The 27,398-nt window shown below is 43.3% G+C and overlaps 4 pseudogenes; 2 read left to right on the forward strand and 2 right to left on the reverse strand.

Moving 5' to 3' along the window:
• LOC138242338 (zinc finger protein 850-like) overlaps window positions 1–27,398 on the reverse strand; it is a 1,462,105-nt pseudogene that overhangs the window by 523,859 nt on the left and 910,848 nt on the right.
• Window positions 10,137–10,265, forward strand: LOC138243631 (U1 spliceosomal RNA; annotated as a pseudogene).
• On the reverse strand, window positions 10,878–10,995 carry LOC138219195 (5S ribosomal RNA; annotated as a pseudogene).
• LOC138243684 (U1 spliceosomal RNA) lies at window positions 16,648–16,784 on the forward strand (annotated as a pseudogene).

The following is a 27,398-nucleotide window of genomic DNA, read 5'->3' on the forward strand; positions in this document are numbered from 1 at the left end:
CTCTCTCCTCTCCTTGTTTCTCCTCTTCCACCTTGTCTTCTCTCTCCTCTCTCTGTGTTTTCATGTCATGATAATTTGTGTGTGTCGCCGTGGTGCTCCTTGCCAATCATGAATCTCCAATGTATATAGGTGTGCTAAGATAAACCTTACAACTATTTCAGCTCAAGGGACCCCTCAAACCTCAGCATACATCCTCCCTCCTTGGAAGTTAGGAGTGTTTTACTCTTCCCACTTCCGTCACCCAAAGCTGTAAAATTATAGTTACCTAAGTTTTTTTTCAATGATCCCAGTAACTCTTCCAAAAACATTTTTCAGAACAGCTTCTTCAATTATCAAAGATTTTATATGATCTAAACACACTCATGGAGTAAGAAGGCAACATCTACATCTGCCCAGCTCAGAAGGTGGGTTAAATCTCCCAGATCTAGAACAACATCAGCTTCTGACACAATTTTTGTATTTGTATTATATATTTTTAAACTCCAAACAAGAACAATGGGTTAACATTGAAAACATACATGCAACATTGAAAATGTATCCTCAGACTGTATTTGTTTATTCTTAAAAATAGGTTTTAGAGCAAATCAAATCCTACATCGATAATAATGTACATTATAGTATCCTGCAAGTAAAACGTGGAAATATATTATCAGTTGCACTAAATCGACACTCACTAGCATCGTTAACTAGCATATAATTCACTCCTCCTCAATAGGTGGCGCTAGAAGGTGCCGTCAGGTTTATATCCGGCTGCAGAAACTCCTGTTTATCATTCCCGCTCTTCGTATTGCACGGCTCTGACAATATGTCATCCACTTGGCGTTGATTGAAACGCTTGCTTTAGCTAAATAATAAAGAGGAAAGTTATTCTGTTTTTTAAGTACCGTTTCAGGGTCTGAATATGCTATGTTTTGTTGGTTGTGTTCATATTTGAACAGATCACAGAATACAGGATCTGTGAAGAATAAAAATAAGGTTCTTGAGTTTAAGTCAGCCTTTGTTTATGATTGACTCTGAAGAAGGATGGCGACGTGTTTGTTGAATCTACAAACCGAGATTCACTCTTTCAAAGATATGTTACTCAAATCGATCGTGTATGATGTGTCAGAAGTTTTCAGAAACAGAATGTCTGACTCCGAGGACGAGTTTCAAGACAAACTCCGCAGCGTCTCACAGAGTCTGGTGAGACGGGCCGTGTTTAAAATCACAAAGTGGGTGAAGGACAGTGTCGGGAGTGAAATGGCGCTGCTGAAGAAGGAAAACGAGAGCCTGAAGTGGAGATTGCAGCTGTGCGAGAAGGAGTCGGGAGCAGGAAGAGATCGGGGACAGACAGATTGTGTTGGACACACGCTTCCCTGTGAAGTCACCGCAGGAATAAAGGAAGAAATGTACGCGAAACTGGAGCTGTCAGGTCAGTGGGGTGACTTCGATGAAGTTAGTGTCTGAACTGTTGTTGTCTTATTATGGCGATTATAATACTTCATTCAGACATACCAGTTGTTTCACTGGATTATCATGCGTCTGTATTAACCCCTCTCTCTCAGTGCAGGGTAAATGTACTGTAGTGTCCAGTCAGTCAGTGTGTCTGTATTAACCCCTCTCTCTTAGTGTAATGTTGATGTACTGTAGTGTCCGGTCCGTGTGTCTGTATTAAACCATCTTTCTCTCAGTGCAGTGTTAATGTACTGTAGTGTCCAGTCAGTGTGTCTGTATGAACCCCTCTCTCTCAGTGCAGTGTTAATGTACTGGAGTGTCCAGTCAGTGTGTCTGTATTAAGCCCTCTCTCTCAGTGCAGTGTTAATGTACTGTAGTGTCCAGTCAGTCATTGTGTCTATATTAACCCCTATCTCTCAGTGTAGTGTTAATGTACTGTAGCGTCTGGTCCGTGTGTCTGTATTAACCACTCTTTCTCTCAGTGCAGTGTTCATGTACTGGAGTGTCCAGTCATTGTGTCTGTATTAAACCCTCACTGTCAGTGCAGTGCTAATTGTATGTAGTAGTGATATTATTACAGTAGACTCACATTTTACATTGTAATTAGGCTCCTGACAAAGCCTGTATATCCAAAATCACATATAATCAGAACACCACCACATCAACCGAGGTTGACTCGGGTTAAAAAACAGATTTAAGATCAGTTTGGTGGGGGTTTGGGTAAAAAAAAGATGACCTGTGCATCACTAAAGACAATAGACTGCTGCACGGCGGCAAGGACATCGCCACCAAACTGACATCATTTCATTCTAGGTGCATAAAACTAAAACACTGAAGCGATAGGTGCTGATGGGGAGAGTGAAGGAGAGGTGGTCTGTCATAACTCAAGCTTCATTAAAACACAAAGGCAACTGAAGGGTACAGCCAAGGAGAATGAGTGGAAACTGCCTTTTGCAGACCCTCAAGCCAGCCAAGCCTTTGACTAGGCTGGTGCGTGCCCCACTAATGACACACAGTCCCCTTAAAGACTGCTGAAACCCCAATACCTAGACTCAACACACAAGTCCCTTCTCCCACGTTTTACAGCTTGCAGTTCTTAACCGTGCCCCTAGGGGGAGCCCCTTCATAGTGGACACTACAATATTCTTTCCAATGACTTAAACAGTTTTAAGAAAAATGATTAGGTGAGCCCGCGGACCACACTTTGAGAATCACTTGTTTAAAGTATAATAAAAACAGTGATACAACTTAACTTGCCTTGCCTTTCCTCTTCATACTTGTCATATATGGTGATGCTGCATGATAACAAGTGACCAAATCCCAAAGAGCAGTTCAGATGTGTGCTACTAGAGTTGAGCTGCATTATTTACATTTTTACTTACACTACTTGTATTTTTTCACCACTGACTAGGTATACATGAATTTGTGTGAAAATGATGTAATTATGTAATTACACTACACAATTCATAATTATTTGAGTTTTTACAACTTCATTTATATGCAGATACTAAAGAATGTCTTTGCTGTCTCATATTTAAATTTTAAGATTTTGTTTGTATTGGAATTACTTCATTTTGATCACTACTCTAAGCTCATGCTTAAGGTCTCGTCGTCTTCTCCTGTGTTTTCAGGCTCAGTGGCCAGTGCTCTTCCTGATGCTGGGGAAAGGGCTCCTCTTGAACAGCAACACAGAGAGGAGGAGTGGGGCTCCAGTCTGATGCAGGAGACAGAGCTCCCTGCTGCAGAAGGGAAAGAGACACTCAGGGAGCAGCACACAGAGAGCAGACAGAGTGTCTAGGTTCTGGACTCTGTGCCCATGATGAAGACAGAGCCTGAGAGTGAGACAACTGGGTTATTAGGATGTGATGATTTTACAAGGAAGGTTAATATTCTGGACAATAATACTATTACAATAAATTTCAATGCGCTACAATCAGTGTCTGTACAGAGGCTTAAACAAGAGGAGTTGGATGAACTGGATGGGTTTAATCTTACAGAGCAGTACATTGTGATCCAGCTAATTGATCCTGCAGAGCAGCAGACATTTTTAGATCTTAGTCTTGTCTCTGAGCCTGGTAAGTGTTCTTTCTAATTTTTTAAAAAATGTTCTCCATCCTTCACAATAATGTCATCCAGATAACACTGTGTACCTGTAGTTCCCTGCATGGCTTGTTCCATCACCCTCTGACATACAGCTTGAGCCCTAGAAACCAGGTGATTATATTGCTAGTATTAATTGTCAAACATTACTTTGATGATTCTTCAGTCTCCATTTGAAGATATCCCTGGGCCGAGTCAGTCTTGGAGAAATGCTCACCTCCTGCTAACGTTACAAAATTGCCTTCTACACAAGGTAAAGGGTAATGAACACTGAGGAGTACAGGGTTTATAGTAACTTTAAAATCTCTACAAATGTGCACATCACCAGCCTTTCCTCAGTTCAGAACTGGGACTGTTGGATTTTCTCATTCCATTCAGATTTAGACAAGATTCCCATTTCCTCTAAATGTTGTAATTGTGGCTCCACCTTAAGACAAATAACATCTGGTACAGGGTGTCACGATCCATCTCATTAACTGCAGTTTTTGTGTTAATTTCCTTCAAGGTTACATTGACTTACTTAATTCCATGTTTTGCATCAGGCAACAACTTTGAAATTATCTTTTTGGTGGGTTTGTTACTGGAAGAGCCTAGATTTAGTGCCCTGATGGAGCTCCCATTGAGGGGACTTTTTTTCAACCACTCATGACCTGACGATACAGACACCTCTTTTCCAGCAAATAAAGGTCTGGCTTACGTGTTTTTACATTGGAGGCTACATTTCCTTTAATTTCCCAAGAGTCGGCACAGTCTCATCAGTGTAAGTTTCAAAAGGGCTGACCTTGTGTCTAGCTCCATTTCTAGTTATACACTTCTGGTATAATCCAAATTATTCTCCTATCATCCTCCCTAATGCTATACAGTTGCAATCATCCCAGATCATCCTCAATTTAGTTTGCATCAGTTTCAGATGCGTCTTCTTCAATTTCAGAGTCTTTATGTGCTTCAGTGGTTTTGCTTTTGTCCACACTGTTGCCTGTTTTTTCTGGGATTGCATTTTGGTTCCTCTCCAGGAGTTAGGTTCTGTAATGCACATTAAAACTAAATTCATAGGAAGACTTAATTGCCGATTGACACTCCATTTCTTATAATTGTAATACTTCAGAATTGCGCGTTTACTACACACTAACAGTGCTTGTGTGAGTCTTTTGTTTTTGTTTGGGAGATGCAAATAATTGTAATACTTATGTAAACCTGACATTTAGAATTGAGCATTTCCTACAGATAATAAGAAATGTGTGCACGAGCAGACAGACAAATAATACCTCTGATTTCCAGTGCACATGCGCACTTGAAAAGGTATACAGATTTCTACGGCATACACAATTCAACACGACGCCAGCACTGTCCTTAGTTGATGATAGCCCCTAGAAAACCCTAGGTCTGTGTCCCAGCAGTGCTTTTCTTCCCTGTCTTGTCATACAGAAGTTACCATTATGGAGAGCAACATAGGTCTTGATGTACTTTAGTACAAGTGTGCATTTCCTTCCCTGCAACATTTTTTCCAAGACAATCATTGACCTTGCGATGAAAGATGAAATGGAAATCTTGCTTATCAGTGCAGAAGAAATATTGCTGGCTGGCAAAGAAATGCTAGCGATTTTTTGTTTCTTAACGAAAAACTTTCAATAAAGAAATCCGAAGTGTCAGTCTCTGTAGCGCAGTCAGTTGTTAGTTGCAGGAAATGCAAGTGTGGAACTACAACAAAAGTAAACACATAAGTATGGAAGTTATCACCTACAATGCCCAATAATGACCAACTTCGGCAACGTCCAAAAAAAATATATTCCATGATCACAGAATCTGATCATCGAATGGGTGGGAGGAGAATTATTTTATATCCCCGTGGAATCCTCAGCAAAAATATTTTAAAATTATAAAGCAGATTTATTTGGGAACTTCACAAGCAGAAATGCCAGCATTGGTAAGTTAGGACTGTACACTTTTATTTTAATATTTTGATAATTTTATCTCAATCAATGCTAATATGGATGTAAACATGAATGCTGAGTAGTAAATTGTAATTTTATTATATTTTTATGTATCATTGATCAAATTGAAAATAATCAAAAAGCAAATTTCTTTCCTTGCTTGAGTGGATAAATCAAAAACTCTGCCTTATACAACATATTCACAGCAGGCACACAGACACAAATGAACCCAGAACATTTTTCCTACTTTTTAATCTGTAAGTACAGTAGTCAACAAATTGTTAATTATCTCAACAATAAGTTTTGACCTTTACTTACAATTTTTATCCTTTAAACAATTTACAAACCCCAAAATGGATGCCATTCGGCTCCGGCACATCACAAAACTAGTTATTGAAATTTAGCTAGTTTCAATACTTAGCTAGACCGAGTTCTTTCTTGTACATACTACACCTTAATTTAACCTGTCAATACATCACAAAACACAGACTAATGAAAACATCTGATGAACAATCAAAGATCAAATATGTCTTTCCTTCTTTTAAGTAGACAAAGACTTCTACAAAGAGAGAACTAAGCATTTTTTGTTTTGTTTCAGTTGTAAATTTCAGTGATTACTGACATTCACTACTTTATCACCAAGAATTAAAAGTTCATTAACTATTGTTTTTGTCGTGTTCTTTTAAGTGATACTCCTGATGTTTTCTTAATTTTCGATATTTGCAGCATACTTAATATCCCCCACTCTACTGCCATAATAGTATTTTCTTTAGGGTTATCATAAAGCTGTTATTATTTTACTTGTAATACTGTCTCAACTGGATTGCTTCCTCTCAATAAGAATATTATGATAAAAGTGGTTGGTATTTATACTTTATATATTTATTTCATTCTTTTCTGCACAATTGTAACATTACCTTTTACCTTTGGTCAATAAATTATTTTTTTCTTTTTCTGTACAATTATATAATCTTTCCCTATTTCACATTTGTTATGCAAAAAATGTGTTGGTATTTTAAAATATGAACTCATTAAACAAAGACTTTATTTGTCACACTGAAATTCAAAGAAAAAACATTTTCTTCCAAAACATCTTAAACCTTCTGTCTTGTAACAGTAAAGCAGACATTGCTGGGTGAGCAAGAAGATTACCTGAGCTTGCCTCTGTCATTGTGAAACCACACCTGAAATAAAGCACTGGAAACGAAAATCAAGAGGAGAATTTCTGACTTAAATTCAAGAAGTCATCGATTTTAACCTAAAAGGACATTAAAGGTTTCAGTACATGTGAGATTTAACAAAACTCTCACTTGATTAAGTACTAAAAAGGAGGTGCTGTACCAGTAAATAAAATGTACTCTCACTTATTAAACTCAATTCACTCACTTTGAGAAGTCCTTAAAAAATCACATCTAATTAAAAGTTTTTTACAACTGCCTACATCTGCTCTAAGAAAACTGGGGGTAATGAAGTTATAGAGCAGTGATGAGTAAGAAATAACAAGTATTACTTTTCAAGTAACATACAAGAAGAAGCGGTAATGTTAGGATTACCGCTTGGGTACCGCATCCTATGTTAGGATTAATACAATGAATTAAAATTAGGAGTACCTACAGGAAACTCAACATGACTAAAGCTTCCAGACTCCCATTTCACGGAATTGGATAAACATGTGCTGTTCTCTGAGATGTGATTGGCTAAACCTTGCAGATTCCTGGTTACAGTGGCTACCATTGGCCATCATTTACAGAGATTGACTCTCTTGATTGGTGAATTGTTGGTAGCAGTAAGGACATTGAATTTTCTACCTCTACAATGATTGAAAGTTATTTGAAGACTTTGAAAAAGAAATTAGGTGTCAAATAACAAATATGGCACGGACTGAGGTCAAACCCGCGACCTTCTGTTGCCACTACGCCGACATGTTCAAGTGCTTTCACTTTTTTTCCTCTCATGAGCATCGTGCTGGTATTTTTTTTTTCATCTCAGAGCGGTGTGTCCAAGGGGCTGTATAAGGAGGCTGGTGCCTTGGCTTAGTTGGTTACAGCACCCATCCACTAAACAGAAGATTCTGGGTTTGAATCACACTGGTGCCTTTCTTCCTGTCTGGTTGTGTTGAATGTGACATTTTGGACAATCACAAAAATTCATACACATTGAGGAAGATGAAATTCAATTCTGGTTGTCACATGCATGAGTCTCTAAGGCGTAATCAGTTAGTATGTTTGAGTGTTAACCGAAAGGTAGGTGGATCAAACCTACCAAGAGAGGCACTTCTGGGATTTTGATATAAACATTGTCCTTAACCCTCTTTATATTCAGATTTGTTGAAGAACTTGACAAGCATTACTATGTTACTATTATAAGGTTAGCACTGTACAGATGTATTTTGGTATTTTGGCATGTTTACCTTAATTTTAATCCTTAAGTTTCAAGAAACTATGAAAAAAAGCGACATTAATAGCAGAGGATTTTGGCATGTTTACCTTAATTTTAATCCTTAAGTTTCAAGAAACTATGAAAAAAAGCGACATTAATAGCAGAGGATTTTAATTTTTGACATTTGCACCTCAAATATTCACTCGTCCTCGCAGGAAGAAAACACAGGAATGTATTGAGTATCATGATGAACATCTTCTGTGTAATATAATGAGTAAACATCATAAGACAACAGATGAAAGTGGGAATATATGGCATAAGGGTGTGATTTGTGTAGTGAATAAAACAGTCAAAAGAATATGAGAATGGTTCTTTATTAAGATACACAACATTTATGGCGACGAGAAACGAGTGCTTGACGAACTCAAAGCAAGCAGAACACTGCAGATTTTAGTTCTCTTGCTGGTGGAACCACACTTTTGAATTTTCAGACTGTTGGTTTAGCTGCGCCATGGAAGATACGGCAGCCACGCCAAGAACCCTTGTTCATGCCCAGCTTTCTCCACCGCTTCCACTGAACCTTGAGCTCTGGATTTGGATACGGAATACAAGATATGGATGGAGGCGTACAGATTTTTTTAAATAGCCAGTGGATCTATAGTAGCTCCAGATGCCGTGAATCATGCTACCTTACTGCACTGTATTGGGGCGCCTGTGCAGTGGATTTTCGCCAACCTCTGTGGAGAAAAAGGTACATATGAACAGACTGTAGCTGCCTTAGACACTTACTTTACACTGCAGAGAAATGTGGTTTTGGAATGGCATAAATTTAGACAAGGATCAGTAAGGAATCCCCCACGAATAGGTATGCAGATCGTATGCAGACGCAGGACCAGGTAGATATCAAAACAGGCGTACAATCCAAAACGTCAGGCGAGATCGTTGCGCGAGTACTAAATCTCACCGCGCCAGCCAGCGGCCAGGAGACAAGTACAATATTGCGGGACAGGTGGGCCTCGTCATTGATTGTTACGTATGAGACGGGGATTAGGAGGAGACCCCGACTGATTGGTAAAGGGGAACACTAACACCAGAGTGACACCCTCGGCGTCTCTTTTTGAGGGACGCCCTGGGATTTCTTAATGGCCAAGGAGGGTCGGGACCTCGGTTTTACGCCTCCCCCGAAGGACGGCGCCTGTTTGAGCATGAGAGTGTCGCCATCAGGATGCTGGGGCATAAGAAAGCCACACAGACCGCAGGGTGAGCACTACCTACTGGTCCCAGTCACACCTCTTGCAGGAGCAGCAGCAACCTGAGCTTTTCCGGGGGAAATCTCCAATCCGGGTGCTGGCTAGGCTCACACCTGCTGGGCTGCCGTGGATGAGCCCAGTCGAGAGTCGCAGGGTGAGATCTAGTCACCGGGGAGAAACGATACAAGCGAAGGATTACTCGGCTCCCAGCACTTGAAAAGACCAATAAATGACTGGTTCCCGCCGGAGCTGAATGTACCTGCATGTGTCGTGTCGTCTTCTTCCTCCGCCCCGCTGTGTTTGCTGTTATTGTCTTTGAAGCCGGCCCCCGAGATGAGACGGGCTGTTCCTATGCCCCAATTAACACTTTACAGGTCCCATTCCCCGGCATTGTGGCCAATGTTGGTGGTCACACGTGATAAGATAAGGTGGAGGAGAGCAGGGCATGCCCAGCTCCAGATATTGAAGGAGGGGGCTGAGTGAGGTGAGGTGAGGTGCGACACGCCGGAGCCCAGACGCTGCTAATGCGGAGCACTTGTTGAACTGGCATTGAAAGGATGTGTGCGCACGGAGCGAGCCTTCCCTGCGGCGGAGCGTGGAACTTTCTCCCCGCGCTGCAGGAGTTGTGTGCGCTGCAGCGGTGCCGAGAGAACAGCACAGACAGCAGCAGGTAAGAGACGGAGCCTTGTGGGCAGGCGAGCAGGCCCGTTTTTTGGAAATTGCTGAAAAGGCTCCGGTGTTTGTTCGGTGTGTGGCAGGCGCACAACGCGAGCTTGCGAAGTGATCTGCCGGTCTGGTGTTATGCAAATGAGGCTGAATTGCGTCCTGGGACATGCTGCGAATGCGCAATGGCAACTGCAGATGTGTAGGAAACGGCGCGCTCTTTTTCTCGTTTTGCCCACCCTTTTGAGTGTTAGTGTGGCGTGTGAGTGTGCGAAAGAGTAGGCCCAGCAGGAGGCGGTGGCGTGCAGGGCGAGGAGCTCACCTAGGCTGCGTGATTTGTGCTGTGGGTTGCGGCCACTTGCAGGGGCCTCTACAACTCATACTTACCTGGCAGGGGAGATACTTTGATCAAGAAGGAGGTTCACCCAGGGCGAGGCTCAGTCATTGCACTCCGGCTGTGCTGACCCCTGCGAATTCCCCAAATATGGGAATCTTGATGTGCTTGGTCCAATATCAGATACGGAAGAGTTAAGACACCACGAGCTGCGACAGGATCCCAGTTCGAAAGGAGTCGATGCCACTGCTGGTTCCCGGTTTCTTTTAGTTAGAGGTCCGGAGAAGCATTTCAAGCTGGTTACACTACTCCTTCCGGACATTCATTCCCTTTTCAAAGTCAGTCGTTTTGCTGTAGTCTGCATTATTTAGGCTGATTATCGAGGTTAGCCTTTATTTGGTCATGGGGGCCTCGGTAATGTATGCTAATTCTCAAGACAGTTTCACCCGTTTTCTGATTGCTAGGTTCTGTACCAGTGCAGACATGTCAAACAGTGAATGGCTGTACCTCTATTGTATCCATGCTCAATGAATGAAATCAGTAATAAATGAATATATGTATAGTTATACGAAAAACAAGTGGTTTATCGACTCATCTTCATTTGCAGATTTAGAGGCAGCTTCGATATTCGTTTTAAAAACTGGGTTTTTTTTCATATGGGTCACACACATGCCATAGCAACAAAACATCTCTAGAGATGAGGCTATAGATCACCTTAACACCCTCCAGGTTTTCCTCCCAAAGCCTATGGCACTAACGGCGACCCCTGCTGGCCGAGAGAGCAAAAGCTTAAGCACCTGATGTTCCCAGGCAGTCTACCATCCAAGTACTAACCAGGCCCAACCCTACTTAACTTCCAAGAGCAGACAGGATTGTGCGTGTTCAGGGTGGTGCGGCTGTAAGCAAAATCAGCAGCGCCTGATTCACTACTTGAAGCTGTGTGTGGCTGGGGCTCCGTGCCCCCCGAGCGGGCCTGAAGGATCGTTCGTGTGCAACTCTTTGGAAAGGAGCTCTTTCCAAATCGCATTGCCTAAGTGGATGTTGGCGAATGTGCTCCCTTGTGTTGGCTTGTCCCGCTCTGGAGGAGGACAAACAAACTGCACAGAGGAGCACAAGGCAAGTCTTCACAAAACAAAAACCTCCAGTGCACAGCACTCTGAAAACATTTCTGGGCTGTCGCGTGTTTATTTCAGCACATAATGCGCACCAGTCCAACACAGCGGCCGGACGCGTGGCGCCTCCGCCCTCTTGTGGCCTTGCGGCGTCAGAGAAAGAGGCTCCTTCTCGCTGCCTTTCCGCTGTGTTGCAGAGCCCCGAGAGGGAACCTGGAGCGCACACTTTGTGGGGGGCGGGGGACCGAGTTCGCGACACGCTGGCTGCGCCATTTGTGCTGTGGGTGTGGGCCGCTTGCAGGCACTTGTACAACTCTGGTACTTACCTGTCAGGGGAGATACCTTGATCAGCCTGTAGGTGTAGTAGTTGGATTGTTTTCTTGTTTTGTGGAAGCAGTGTTTGTTTTGCAGTTTGCGAAATGGCAACCTTTGGATCCCACAAGCACGCTGTGCGTTTTGAGCTTTTTGATGTCCTCTTCATGGATCATATGCAGTTCAGCAGAAAAGTATTGCAGAAGGAACTTGGCTTTGAACCTCGGCACTTGGATTTCATCTTCGCTCTCCCAGGTCAGAAAGCATTTGAGGTTGTTTTTGCTACCTATTCTCTGTTTGAACAATGTGTGGATGTGTTTGAGGCAAAAAGAGGGAAAGTTCCTGCCCTTGAGAAGATCATCTTGCAGCCTCTGACACAGAGAGAGAGGAAAACGGTGCATGTTGCTATGTTCTAGGAACTGGCAAAGACGGAGGACATTCACACTTGGCTTAACCAATACTGCACCGTCCACCATGGAACTGAGGTTAGAGATGTTGACGGTATAAAAACAGGAGCAAGGAAATTTGAGGTTCGCTTGCTACCGGACAATGTAAATGGAGGCTTAAGGCACCTGCCCTCTACAATCCGGCTGGGCGCCTGCAATGGCTATGTTTTTTATGTGGGACAACCAAAGGTGTGTCGGCGCTGTGGTGCTGTGGGACACCTGGCATCGTCCTGCACTGTGAAATGCTGCAAGACCTGTGGCAAACAGGGACATTTAGCCTCTGACTGTTCAATGCTGCCAAAGTGCAATTTATGTGGCTCGGAAGGACACGTTTTTAAGAACTGCCTTCATGCCTACGCCAATAAACTCAAAATGAGAAAGGATGAGGCAGTGCTTGTTTGAGCCAAACCGGCCCGAAAAGCCAAAGCAAACAAGTCAAACAAAGAACCCTTGTTGGACAAAGACTCTCAGCCTCCAGCCAGGATCAGTCCTGCTGTGGCTCTGGGGCCGGTGGAAGAGGAGAAATCGACTACGCCCCCACAACCGCAGACTGCACCAGACAAGCACGAGGGTTTGAAAACCCCCGAGAACAGCGAGGACCCCTCCCCCACTCCTGCTCCTCAGAACGAGGGCCAGTGTGGGGCCCCCCGGTGGAGCGGGTCCAGCGAGGATACCCAGGATTCAGCGGAGCTGCTTTTCTCAGACTGCAAGTGCTACAGATGCCCTCCTCTCCTCCATCCAGTCCATCACGGAGGATCTGCAGCAGCTTGTGGGTGAGGGGGAAGAGGAGACTGGTGCATCGGCTGCACCCCTTTCCCCTCAGTGCTCCCAGGAGCTGGACTTGAGGAAAAGGAAAAATGACTCTGTTTTCTCCCCGAGCGAGGAGGAAGGAAAGCATGGCGATGGGGACAGCTGGAACCCCTCCACCCCTCCCTCTACCCCCTTCCTTGAAATGGACTCAGTGAACACTTTTACTGCTGCCACCCTGATGAAGGCTCATTCAGAGGATGGCTGGCAGGAAATTGGTAAGAAGAAAAAGAAAAAGAAGAAGGTAACAGGTGAGACAGAAGAGAAATGTGTTTTGTAAAGACTGGTTCCACTTTCTTATGTAATATGGCTCTAAACATAATTTCTCTTAACACCAGAGGTATCAATGACAGAGTTAAATGTCAGTCTGTCGTTGATTACCTCCAGCAGAGAGAGGGAGATGTGTTGATGTTGCAGGAGTGTGCTTTAGCTTATCAAGAGAGGTATAAAAGCTTTGAAGATAGGTGGGATAAAGGGCCTTCTGTTTGGTCAGGGGACAATAATAACAGAGCCTCTGGCGTGGCCATTCTTTTCAAAGGATGGGCTTTCAAATTGAAAAGTATTCAGAGGGTCATAGATGGCAGGTTGCTGTGTGTGGATGTTGAATGGGGGACCGTTAACCTGCGGCTAATCAATGTGTATTGTCCTACTGACGTGGGAGGAAGGGTGGAGCTACTCAAGGCACTCTCCCCCCTATTGTTGTGTAGCACAGACGTGATAGTGGGAGGGGATTTTAATTGTATCTTAGAGCACACAGACAGGCAGTCTAGCTCTCCGATAAAATTGGATTCCAGCTCACTGGCATATAGATGTATATATCCCACAACAGCAAGATATACATGGTCAGGGAGGAATAGCAGCTCCAGAATTGACTATTGCTTTGTCTCAGAGAGAGTGAAAGTTGTTGGGGTCACTCTTCAGCCTGTCTTCTTCTCAGATCATCAGGCTTTAGGGTGTAGAGTGGAACTCCAGGGCGGGACTGTCTTTGGCCCAGGCCTCTGGAAACTCAACACAAAGCTGCTAGAGAACGAGGGGGTAGTATCCCGCTACAAGGAGAAACTATCACAGTGGCTGTCCTTGCAGTTTCTGTACGGGTCAGTAGGAGAGTGGTGGGAGGAGGTGAAGGTGAGGACAAAGGCCTTTTTCATGGCTGAGGGAAGGAAGGCTGCTGCCAGACGGAGAGGAGTGCTAGCCAGGAAACAGAGGCAGCTGCAGCATCTCTACACGATGCTGCACAGTGGCTTCGATGTGCTCGAGGATATCACCCTTTTAAAAAAGGACATCCGGAGCATAGCCGAAGAAGGTAGTCGAAGAGTGCTGTTAAGAAGCAGAGTGCAGTTCTTGGAAGAAAATGAGAAGTGTACTCGCTTCTTTTTCAGGAAAGTGGTAGGCTCCAAGTCTGTCATGGAAAGTGTAGTTGATGAGGAGGGACGAGAGAGAACAGAGCCGAGTGCTATCCTCTCCTGCACCGAGGCCTTCTACTCAAGACTGTACAGCTCTACAGAGGTAAAGGATGAAGAAATTCATTTTTTTACCTCAAACCTAGAAAACATTTTGAATGAAGAAGATAGGGAAGTACTTGAGAGGGATCTGACAGTAGAAGAGCTGAGACAGGCTATGGAGAGCTCACAGAAGGGGAAAACTCCGGGTGCTGACGGGCTCCCTAAAGAATTTTATTGCACCTTTTGGGATCTGCTTCAGGATCCGCTACTGCTCCTATTCGAGGAAAGCTATAAGACAGAATTGCTGCCTGACTCCTTAAGAGAAGGCACTATCTCTCTCTTGTTTAAGAAAGGAGCAAAGAATGACATAAAGAACTGGAGACCCCTCAGCCTGTTAGGCGTGGACACTAAGATCCTGTCCAAAGCCCTTTTCCTGAGCCTACAAAATGTAGTGGCCTCACTGGTAGGGAAAGAACAGACTTGTGGGATAGCAGGATGCCTGATGAGCGACAACCTGGCCTTGTTGAGGGATGTCTGTCTGTACTCTGAGGATCGCTCCCTCCCTCTGTGCATTTTAGGTGTAGACCTAGAAAAAGGCCTTTGACCGCCTAAACCGGCAGTACTTAACATCGGTACTTGAGCACATGAAGTTTGGCCCCATCATGAGAAAGTGGATTAACCTGCTGTACACAGGTAGCAACAGCAGAGTAATAGTTAATGGCAATAGATCACGCCCCTTTGAAGCCTGTTCAGGGGTGAGGCAGGGCTGCCCATTATCCCCCTTGTTATTCGTTTTGGCGATGGAGCCCTTAGCCTGTGCCTTGCACCAGGATCAGGCCATTAATGGGATACCAGTGCCTGGAAGTGGGGGAGGAGAGGTAAAGACATCTCTATACATGGATGACGTCACCCCGCTCCTCTCTGACAATGCCTCAATTAGCAGAGCTCTGCAGTGCTGTGATCGTTTCTCCTTGGCTTCATCTGCAAAAATTAACAAATCTAAGAGTGAGATTTTTTATCAGAACTGGAGGGAGCCAAAAGAAGGACATGATTTCAGGCTGCAAGAGAAGAGAATTAAGGTCCTGGGGGTGTATTTTGGAGAAGAGATGGGAACAGTAAATTGTCAGAACAAATTGCCAATCTTAAACAAAAAACTGATGCAATGGAAGGACCGAGACCTCACCATGACAGGGAAGGTGCTGGTCATCAAAGACGAGCTCTTGCCTGTCTTGAATTTTCTGGCTTCTACCTTCCCAATCCCACACCGTGTTGGGGCGGTGCTGAGGAGATTGATGTTTCAATTTCTATGGGGTGGGAAGCAAGAAAGACTCAGAAGGGAAATAATGTACAGGCCGCTACCCTCAGGGGGGAAGTCTGTCCCAGATATTGCTACGAAGCTGCTGTGTATGTTCCTGGCCTCTGTGCTGAGAGGCTTTGCAACAGCACCTGCAGCGCGTACCTGGACTTATTTTTCCAGGCTCTGGGTAGGTAGGGAGGTGTTCAGAGTGTGGGGTGTCAGACCCAAGCTGGATGTCCCACTCTCTGACACATGCCCTGCAATTTATTGGACAGTTAAAAGTTTTCTAAGATCTCACCCAATTGGCCATATTCCCCTCCGAGATGTCAGCGTCCAAAAACTGGAAGATTTCGTTGCACCCCAGAATAATAGGCAGACCCCTGTGGGCATTTTAACATCAGCCCAAACAAGGAAGGTGTGGAAACACACATCCCCTAAGTTTCTGTGCAACATTCACAGAGATTTAGCCTGGAGTGTCGTCCATCAGTGCTTACCAGTACGAACTTTCTTGTACAGTAGGGGCCTCACCCCCAGCCCTCGCTGCGTTACGGTGGGCTGCGGCGAGGAGGAGACTATGACCCATCTCCTGTGGTCCTGCTTTTTTGCTAAGGCCTTCTGGGCACAGTTTGAAGATTGGTTGCAGGCTCTCTCGCCCCAATTTACCCTGACCGCTGCTTTCGTCATATACGGCATCTCTCCTGTCAAACTTCCTCCTGACGTGTTTGACAGGATCTGGGCCGTGGTGAACAGTGGGAAAGACGCCCTGTGGAGAGTGAGGAACATGGGGCTGTTCAAAGGCATCGAGGTCCCAGTCAAGGCAGCAGGTAGCCTCGCCCTGTTCATCACCCGAGAGAACTATTACCTCAGAGATCTGTGGAGAGAAGGGAGGGAGGAAGCAGAAAATCTGTGGGAAATAGAGAGCATAGGTCAATATCTCAAGAGACTGTGAAAAACATTATCATGTTTAAGTAAAGAATGTGATTTGCACCAGAAAAAAAGAAATTGTTACTATGTAACTGTTACCGTGTCAAAATGTAATGAGATGTGATCATATATACTGTTTTAAGTATGTATATTAATGTAAAGCTTTCTGATTTGTGATGTCCTGTATTTTATTGTGAAAAGAAAATAAAGTTCTTAAAAATTGAAATCGGTTCACCCAGAGCGAGGCTGGGCCATTGCACTCCGGCTGTGCTGACCCCTGCGAATTCCCCAAATGTGGGAATCTCGACTGCATAATTTCTGGTAGTGGGGGACTGCGTTCGCGCTCTCCCCTGATGTGCTTGGTCCAATATCAGATACGGAAGAGTTACGACACCACGAGCTGCGATAGGATCCCAGTTCGAAAAGAGTCGATGCCACTGCTGCTTCCCGGTTTCTTTTAGTTAGAGGTCCGGAGAAGCATTTCAAGCTGGTTACACTACTCCTTCCGGACATTCATTCCCTTTTCAAAGTCAGTCGTTTTGCTGTAGTCTGCATTATTTAGGCTGATTATCGAGGTTAGCCTTTATTTGGTCATGGGGGCTTCGGTACTGTATGCTAATTCTCAAGTCAGTTTCACCCGTCCGTTTCCTACACATCTGCAGTCGCCAATGTGCATTCGCAGCATGTCCCGGGACGCAATCGGCCTCATTTGCATAACACCAGACCGGCAGATCGCTACGCAAGCTCGCGTCGTGCGCCTGCCACCCACCGAACAAAGACCGGAGCCTTTTCAGCAATTTCCAAAAAACGGGCCTGCTCGCCTGCCCACAAGGCTCCGTCTCTTACCCGCTCTCCAGAGCCTGCTGCCTTCTGTGCTGTTCTCTCGGCACCGCTGCAGCGCACACAACGCTCAGCTGCAGGGAAGGCTCGCTGTGGAGCTTAGTACCGATAACACTGCTGATATTGATGGAGTAGAAACAAGTGATGTATTGGCAACTTTATCTGGGGCAAGAGGTCCTGGAACAACTACAAAAATGTTAGGATTCAGAGGAAGAAATATTTTTCCACCTCACCTCACCCAATCCTGTTGCATTAACGAAGCTGAAGTTGGCTTCTTATTCGCCAGCTTCTTATTCGCGTTTTTCGTTCCACCTTATAAGATGCTACTGTGATGTTATGCCACCTTTCCCCTGTAGATGGCTCTCTATAGTTATTTTTAAAAATTCTAATCCGAGTGGATTACTGGACATAGCCTCAGTAAAGGGGAATATGAAAATAATGATTATCCAAATTGCATTTTTGTATGAAACACGTTTAAGAAAATCGAAAACCAATTTTCAAAACTCACAATAACACAAACTGGCATGTTAGACGACAAGTAAATAAGACAAAAGCAAACCATGAATTCACTGGCATTTTCTGCATATTTACCACGACCTTGCCTTCTGATTATTAAAAGTCTCAAAATCTTGCATTTTGCAAGAAATGTTAATATAGCAGTCTACAATGGGACATTTAGAACATGGCATGTGAGAATATGGTTAACCGAAGATGAGCAAAGGGTGATGGCACTTTCTTTTTATTGCTATGACCCTCCCTCCTGATTATAAAATAGTCTCACAATTCTGCCACTGAGGTAATGTGACAAATTATGAAAATCATTAAGTATAAGAAAATTTACTGTACCATTTTTTAAATATGACCTTCTGAACATGTAAGGATTAACAGTCAACAAAATAGCACCCCTTCTGCTGATTTACTTTTTCCCTCCTTCCTTGTCACCAGAACATCTTAATATTCCGACACTAAGGTAGGAGAGACAAAATCACTTATCATGTACATTTGTAATTACGACACGTCACTGTTGCATTTCTGCGTTGTGACGTGTAATACCCACAGTGGAAATTCATAGTTGTGATTATAGGAATGTTATATATCAGGTGGGTAGCTGCGTCAGCATGCGTAGGCTGCAAAGGAACAAGTAAATGATTATTCCATGTTGAAAAGAGAAGAAAGGCAAAACTCCACAGTTTCGGCTGTGGAGTCTTCTTCAGGTGTGAGAAAGACAGGGCAGTATGCAAGGATTATTATCCTTTTATCTTTGCTGACTGCAGTTTATCTTTGATGACAGCATCAAAGACGTTAAGGAATTTTTAGACCTAATAAACAGACACTTTTTTTGAACACCGTTATTTACTGTTAGCAAAAGAGCTGACACGTATTATGTGTGGAAAAAAATTGCTAAACACCTCGACCTGCTGCCCCCTCTGAAAGACACAGTCACTCATAGAATTATTGAAATGGCGGATGATATCAAAAGTACACTGGTAGAGTGCGTTAAGATGAGCAGATGCTTTTCATTGCAATTAGGTGAGTCTGTAATCGATTTGGCCAAATCGCTCATTTATGTTAGATATGAGTTTGAGGGTATGTCCCATGAGGAATTTCTGTTCTGTAAACTGCTACCATCAGGAACAGGAAAGCAAGAGTAATGAAAAGCTGCACAGCGCTGTGAAAGAAAATACAGAGAAGTGAAAGGCAGTCCTTTCTCTAAGGAGGTAGAATCAAACCCCGGTCTCCCACATGACAGGCAGAGATACTCACCACTATACTAACAAGGAAGACATCGCTCTCTCCGACCCCAGGCATCGTGTCTTGACCCACCGTGCTGGAAGCCGACGCGTACTGTGATTCCTTTACGGAGCAGAAATGACAACCGAGGAGCCGAGAGATCATTTCAGCATTTCATGTCTGAACGGAAAACACAACCGACCAACTCGGAATGACTTGCTTTTGACGCTTTTCAAAGCGTTCTTTGTGCACAACGACTGTGCCGCCTAGCAGATACAAATGGGTTGTACAACTTCGAACTAGCAAATGCAAGAGGGCTAAGCCCCCTCTCTTTTAGCCCAGGTTCGATCTGTCTCCCAGAATCACCAGGGCGCACGCACAGACACAGACCCATGCCGTTGAAGTGCTCTGCTTCATTTCTAAGGGCAACTCAACATTCACTCCTACCCTGTGAAAAGAAAAGACAGCATCCCCAGCAACAACAGCTCAAGTCTCTGCACAGGAGCAAAGCTGCCCCCATCTCCTCTGCTCTGCGGCTCCTGCGGAGTGGAGTCCTGCCTGGAGCCGTGTTTGCAGGCGGCGGCTCCCCGCGCCCTGTCTGTGCGTCGTGTCCAAGGGCTCCTGGGAGGAAGAGAGAGCCCTCCCACTCGGGGGCTTTTCCACCGTCTGTGTGAGGAGGGGCGGGTGTGTCCAGTAGCTTATCGAGCATGTTGTGTATCTTAATAAAGAACCTTTCTTATATGATTTAGACTATTTTATTAACTACACAAATCACGCTCTCACACCATATGTTCCCGCCTTCTACTCTCTCGTTCTGTTGTCTCGCGATGTCTGTTCACTATACTACATCCCTTCCTTTGTTATTTTTAAAGTCTATAACTTTACCATACAATTGTAACAATTTTATATCAACTCACAGTAAACGGTTATTAACTATTACAACAAAATGTATATAAAACCTTTCATTTCTATTCAATACATTCATCTTTTTTTACAACAATTTCTATGTGTACCAACTGAAATTTTAGTTCAATTTCTACTTAAGTCACTTATAAATATCACCTCATTTCTAGCAGTCTAAGCAACATCTACATAGATAACACAAACAAAATAGGGCAATTTAACATTTGGAGAGCTATGCAAGTCCTGTATTTTTAAATGTCTCTGTAATGAGCCGGTTTCCTGATAACCCTGCCACTAATGGTTGTTACTTTACTTTTGGGTAAAGTTACTGGCTCTCTTACAGATGTACTCTCCACTGTCTGAGGACTCGGCAATCGTCAGAAAGTCCTGTATTCTCAGCATTTTCTGTTTCTGCAGATTCAAAATCAAGATCCAATGGAGGAGCGTGTCAAAGATGTTTTACATTTCTCATTATTTTTGAGCCATCTTCAACATTCACTAACTCAAAAGAGTTACAAGAGGTGTTTCTCAATAACACATAGCGAGTGTCTTTGAACTTGGCATCCAATTTACCGGTGTCTAGGCCAGCCACAAACACTACGTCACCGACCTTGAAGTTATGATCCCTTGCTCGATGTGTCTGGTCTGCATATAATTTCATTTTGTGTGCATACTCCTCATGATGTCTATGGATATCTTTTGTCTTTTGAATGTCCCTTGGCTCTTCTTCTTTCTTTTCCACGTTTGGTAGTTTAGTCCGGATATCAAGCCCAAAGATAAGATTAGCTGGGGTTTCTCCAGATGCCCTGTGTGGTGTTGATCTATAAGTCAGCAGAATCTTAGGGAGTTCCTCTCTCTCTCTTTTCCTTCTGTCACAGCTGCTCTTAAGGCCTTTTTCAGATATCTGTGAAATCTTTCAATTTTGCCATTACTTCTCGGATAGTAAGGTGATGCACGGATGTGTTTAATTCCACAATTAGTCAGAAATGATTCAAACAACTGTCCTATGAATTGCCTGCCATTATCTGTTACTACCTCTAGTGGATAAGCAAATCGTGCAAAGATGTTCATCAGCTCTCTAATAACTGTGGCTGAAGATATGTCTGATACAACAACCGCCTCAGGTTAAGAAGTATAATAGTCTATGACAGTCAATATGTATGCATTCTGAATGGGACCTACCAGGGCAATGCCCAATTTTGTCCAAGGCCTTGGTGGTAATTCAAGTGGTTGGAGAGGTTGATCCTCCTGCAATGGCTGATTCAACACACAAGTGGAACAATTCCTAATTAGTCTTTCAACATCACTGTCCATGTTGGGCCAGTAAAAGTTGCTTCCCAGGTACTGTTTTGTACGAATTACACCCTGATGTGTCTCATGTGCTATTTTCAGTGCTTGTCTGATTTTTGTTTTCGGTAACACAATCCTCTGTCCTCTTAAAAGCAGTCCATCATATGTAGATAACTCCAACCTACACCTGTGGTATGGCTGCAGTTCGTCTGGAATTGGATAAGGCCATTGTCCTTTTTCCACTATGGACATCATCAATTTCAATGTGTCATCTTCATTTGTTGCTTGTTTAAGTTCCTCAAGTGTCAGTGCATGCAGTGCATAAGAGCTGATTGAAAGCACTCCATCAACATAGGTGTCTACATAACCAGTGTCTTCTGTGTCTGGTAAAGGAAGACGTGACAATGAGTCTGGGACATTGGTTTTCCCTACCTTGTGTTCAATTTTGTAATCATAAGGCCATAATCTCAATCCAAGTCTTTGTATCCTGGGTGGTAACAATGTTGCCTTTTTGGGATTGAACATATAAATGAGGGGTTTATGATCTGTTTGAAGTGTGAACTTGCCTCCCCATAAATATGTCCTAAAATGTTCCACTGCCCAAACACAACCCAAGGCTTCACGCTCTATTTGTGAGTAATGCCTTTCTGTTGGGGTAAGTGAGCGACTTGCATATGCCACTGGTTTGTTCTGTCCATCTTCTTGTCTTTGTAGCAATACTGCTCCAAATCCTACAGGATTCACGTCACTGATCACTACTGTTGACGCATCTAGTTTGAAGTATGCCAGACATGGTTCAGTTACAAGTGCTCTTTTCAACTCGGCAATGGCTTTCTCAGTTTCCGATGTCCATTCCCACTTCTGTCCTTTCCTCGTTAGTTTTCTAAGGGTTCTGATATATCTGCATAATTAGGAATTAATTTAATCAAAAATCCACAATTGCCTAAGAACGAGTGCAGAAGCGCAACATTCTCAGGTCTCGGTGCACTGCAAACAGCTCTCACCTTATTTGGGTCTGGTTTTATTCCTTCTGCAGTGACCAAATGTCCCAGTATCTCGATCTCTTTTAGGCCAAAGATGCACTTATCTTTATTTAAAGTTAAGCCTCTGTCTTGGAATCTTTGGAATACTTGCCTGAGCCTCTGTTCAAGTTGTTCTTCATTTTCCGCATGTACTACCACATCATCCATATACCATAAAACACCTGGCATTTCACACAACATCGAGTCCATAGCCTTCTGATAGGCCTCTGGGGCACTAGACAAGCCATAAAGAACTACTCTGAAATGGTAACAACCCCTGTGTGTAGTAACGTGTCTAGATGCCAGGGCCAACTCAACTTGCCAGAATCCTTTTCGAACATCTAACTTTGCAAAAACTTTGGCTCCTTGCACTGCTTGCAATATGCTGTCAACCGTTGGTACTAGATGTCTCTCTCTGATTACTGCTTTATTCACTTCTCACAGATCCACACACAGTCTCACATCCTTGGTCTCTTTTTAGGTATTGTAGCGGCATTGCTTGTTAGTAAGACAGAATTAAGTGTTGCTGTGCTTTCCCAAATGAGGCCTCATCTCTCTGTTCATCTCTGTGGTGCAGCCACAGAGAAACTATCCATGCAGGCTGATTTAAAGATGTTTTCTCTTGATAAGGGACAGCTCCCAAATGGGGATGCGCTTAGCTAAGCCTGGCTATCATGATCAATGGTCATCCATTGGCGCCTATCTGTCTAGGGAGTGCCAGATGGACATCTGGACTCCATTCCTTAGTGTCAGGAGTAAGTGACTCATATCTCACCTTGATCAACCAATCAGGGACTGGTAGGGCCGAGTAACCCACGTGGGACTCTGATGCCCATGGAACTTTCAGCCAATCAATGAGCTGAAGTTCCTCCAGGTAAAAACAGGCAACACAGAGAGCCTGTGAGATTCAGATTCAGATTCAGATTCAACAAGATTCAGTAAGATTCTGGAGAGGATTCTGTGGACTGTTCTAAAGAGTATTCAAAGGAGAATTCCAGGGCAGGACGGCCTAGGAGCAGAAGGCTCCCAAGGGCAGGACATTCTCGCAGCAAACCTTCTGACCATCCTGAGACTCAGCCCGGACAACCACGGAACGGCCAGTGTGTCCGAGTGCCAGAACTTTCCTTTGTTCTAAGAGTCTAGAGCGGAGGTCGCCAGAGAGTAACCAGAGGATCCACCCGAGGTTAGCACCAGCAGCAAGCCTCATGGACAGGTTGGAACTGTGGACAGCTGAATCACTATTCAGAACTAGCGCTTCATCAGGAACGAACCAGTCCTCTTCCTGACTTGCTGGGACCCACAGTCATCTTTTCTCCTGTGCACAAACTGTGGTAGTTAAAGCCAACACTAACTAGCCGGTCAGTGAGCATCAGCAGCGCACCGTTGCAAGCCGCACAGCACAGCCTGGAACGCAGCCAGAGAGCGCGGATTGGACAGCAACAGCCTGCAACTGTTTCTTTGTGCCCGCAGGAGATCTGAATCACCAGAGATTGGATGAGTATTCAACTTCAATGCATTACAGCTCGAGGATTCAATTGTTATCCCAACCAGTTGATATCAATTTAATTCCTAAGAGTTATGTACTTGTTTTCAGTATCAAATGTAGAAGTTGTAACCAAGTTCAATGACGAAACAGTCAAAATGAATGATATACTGAACGTATGTCCTCTTGATATATGTAACTCTTTGTAACTGACTGAATATATACCTTTTGTATTCTGATAACCCTCTCGATAAGATCTGTTAGGTTTATATGCATATTCTATGTATTAATAAATGTATCCTCGTGTATTAGTACCTGTGTGTGTGCGTTGTTTGAGTTATATCGCATGGTTGGATTCCAAGGCCATCAAAAGTATAATTTTGTGATTTACTGCTACAATTAATAATTGTCCCAGTAAATGCCCAAACCCTACAGAACTGGTGCCTTCAGAGAGCACATTACAGTATTATCAGAATATTTTAGATCCATCTGCACCTTGATTCACTTGTTCAATAATTCCATCACCCAGGATTTTATCTAACTCCTGATTAACAGCTTCTATCACTGGATAGGGTACTCGTCTCAGACTTTGAGCTACTGGCAAAACTTTCTCATCTACTGTAACCTTGATCTGTCCTAAACCTTTAAAGAGTGACTCGTATTCCTGTGCTAACTGCTGAAACCTCTCTGAGGACTGGTCAACCACATTGACAGTGTCTCCTACATTCAGAATCTTCAGATCAAAACATGCTTTTCTTCTCAACAACTGTTCTACATTTCCTTCAATTCCATAGGCTTTGTCCTTTATTACATTTTCCTGCCATTTCAGCTGTGCCTCAAAGTAGCCAACACACTGAAGTGGACTAATTTGTGCATAGGCATAGCATTTCTTATTAGTCTGCTTAAGTTTAGTTCTGTGTGCAAACACTTTCTTGAAATGTTCTACTCCAATGAGGTTTCTTCCACTTCCTGTATCTATCACCATTTTTATCTCTTGGCCATTTATTTGAACAGTTTCTTTACCTTCAGGGTCAATGGAATAAACACATTCATCTGAGTCTGAAGAAGGTTTTTGAACTGTGCTCACTGGTTTATCAGTTTTTTTTAAGCTTTGTCCCTTCCTTATTTGTATTAACTTTCTTTTTTTTTGGAAACTGATTTTCTTTCTACACACTCTGGTGCATAATGACCTGTTTTCTTACAGTGTAGACATTTTGCTACTTGTGCTCTGCATTCATCTGCTTTGTGCGTTGGTAGTCTGCACCTGTAATGTCAGTTATGTAATGTCAGCCGTCCCTTGTTCTTCTATGTCTGTAACTTGACTGCGTCCTGCTGCTCAGCTTTTGTTTCTAAAGTTTGAGAGAGCAACCCGTTCAATGTTTCTTTTGAAGTAAACATGACTCTCTCTAGCTTTGTCACTGTGGTTAGAAAGCATTTTCTTGATTCTGCTTGAGCTGCTTCATAAATTCTAGCAACTGTAAGAGCTCTTTCTAAAGTTGATCTCTTAACATGTCAGCTTCCAATCCTTCAAAGTCACATGATTTGGCCAGTTCTCTTAGTGCATTTACAAAAGCATCAACAGACTCGTCCTGAGACTGAGATCTGTCACAACCGCCAACCAGCCCAGATAAACTAACCAGTGCCAGCAGCGGTTTGAAAATAACAATTTATTTCTCTTTCTCAATTTAGAGTCTTCTCTTAGAGAGCTCTACCTCGCCTTTCTTTGTACCTCGCTTACTATACTTCTCCTGGTTTCTGAACTATCCTTTTGGCCCTTGAACTTGAACCTTGCCTACTGATTTGGATTGTAATATTCTCTTCGGATCTTCTGGATTTTGAACTACCTTTCGACCACGATCTCGCCTGAAGTTTTGGATTGTACGCCTGTTTTGATATCTACCTGGTCCTGCGTCTGCATACGATCTGCATACCTATTCGTGGGGGATTCCTTACAGATCCTTGTCTAAATTTATGCCATTCCAAAACCACATTTCTCTGCAGTGTAAAGTAAGTGTCTAAGGCAGCTACAGTCTGTTCATATGTACCTTTTTCTCCACAGAGGTTGGCGAAAATCCACTGCACAGGCGCCCCAATACAGTGCAGTAAGGTAGCATGATTCACGGCATCTGGAGCTCCTATAGATCCACTGGCTATTTAAAAAAATCTGTACGCCTCCATCCATATCTTGTATTCCGTATCCAAATCCGGAGCTCAAGGTTCAGTGGAAGCAGTGGAGAATGCTGGGCATGAGCAAGGGTTCTTGGCGTGGCTGCCGAATCTTCCATGGCGCAGCTAAACCAACAGTCTGAAAATTCAAAAGTGTGGGTCCACCAGCAAGAGAACTAAAATCTGCAGTGTTCTGCTTGCTTTGAGTTCGTCAAGCACTCGTTTCTCGTTGCCATAAATGTTGTGTATCTTAATAAAGAACCATTCTCATATTCTTTTGACTGTTTTATTAACTACACAAATCACACCCTTATGCCATATATTCCCACTTTCTACTCTCTCTTTCTGTTGTCTTATGATGTCTACTTCATTACACAGAAGATGTTCATCATGAGACTCAATACATTCCTGTGTTTTCTTCATGCGAGGACGAGGTACATTTGAGGTGCAAATGTCAAAAATCAAAATCCTCTGCTATTAATGTTGCTTTTTTTCATAGTTTCTTGAAACCTAAGGATTAAAATTAAGGTTAACATGCCAAAATACGAAAATACATCTGTACAGTGCTAACCTTATAATAGTAACATAGTAATGCTTGTCAAGTTCTTCAACAAATCTGAATATAAAGAGGGTTAAGGACAATGTTTATATCAAAATCCCAGAAATGCCTCTCTTGGTAGGTTTGATCCACCTACCTTTCGGTTAACACTCAAACATACTAACTGATTACGCCTTAGAGACTCATGCATGTGACAACCAGAATTGAATTTCATCTTCCTCAATGTGTATGAATTTTTGTGATTGTCCAAAATGTCACATTCAACACAACCAGACAGGAAGAAAGGCACCAGTGGGATTCAAACCCAGAACCTTCTGTTTAGTAGATGGGTGCTGTAACCAATTAAGCCAAGGCACCAGAAGGGCCTTCTCCTTATACAGCCCCTTGGACACACCGCTCTGAAATGAAAAAAAAAAATACCAGCACGATGCTCATGAGAGGAAAAAAAAGCGAAAGCACTTGAACATGTCGGCGTAGTGGCAAATCTATGTCTTGTAAACAGAAGATCGTGGGTTTGACCTCAGTCCGTGCCATATTTGTTATTTGACGCCTAATTTCTTTTTCAAAGTCTTCAAATAACTTTCAATCATTGTAGAGGTAGAAAATTCAAAGCCCTTACTGCTACCAACAATTCACCAATCAAGAGAGTCAATCTCTGTAAGTTATGGCCAATGGTAGCCACTGTAACCAGGAATCTGCAGGGTTTAGCCAATCACATCTCAAAGAACTGAGAACAGCACATGTTTATCCAATCCCATGGGGATTCTGGAAGCTTTAGTCATGTTGAGTTTCCTGTAAGTACTCCTAATTTTAATTCCTTGTATTAATCCTAATATAGGATGCGGTACCGAAGCGGTAATCCTGACATTACTGCTTCTTCTTGTATGTTACTTGAAAAGTAATACTTATTACTTTTGATGAGTTATTTCTTACTCATCACTGCTCTATAACTTCATTACCCCCAGTTTTCTTA

The sequence above is a fragment of the Lepisosteus oculatus genome, chromosome 14, assembly GCF_040954835.1.
Source record: "Lepisosteus oculatus isolate fLepOcu1 chromosome 14, fLepOcu1.hap2, whole genome shotgun sequence".
Classification (NCBI taxonomy): Eukaryota; Metazoa; Chordata; class Actinopteri; order Semionotiformes; family Lepisosteidae; genus Lepisosteus; species Lepisosteus oculatus.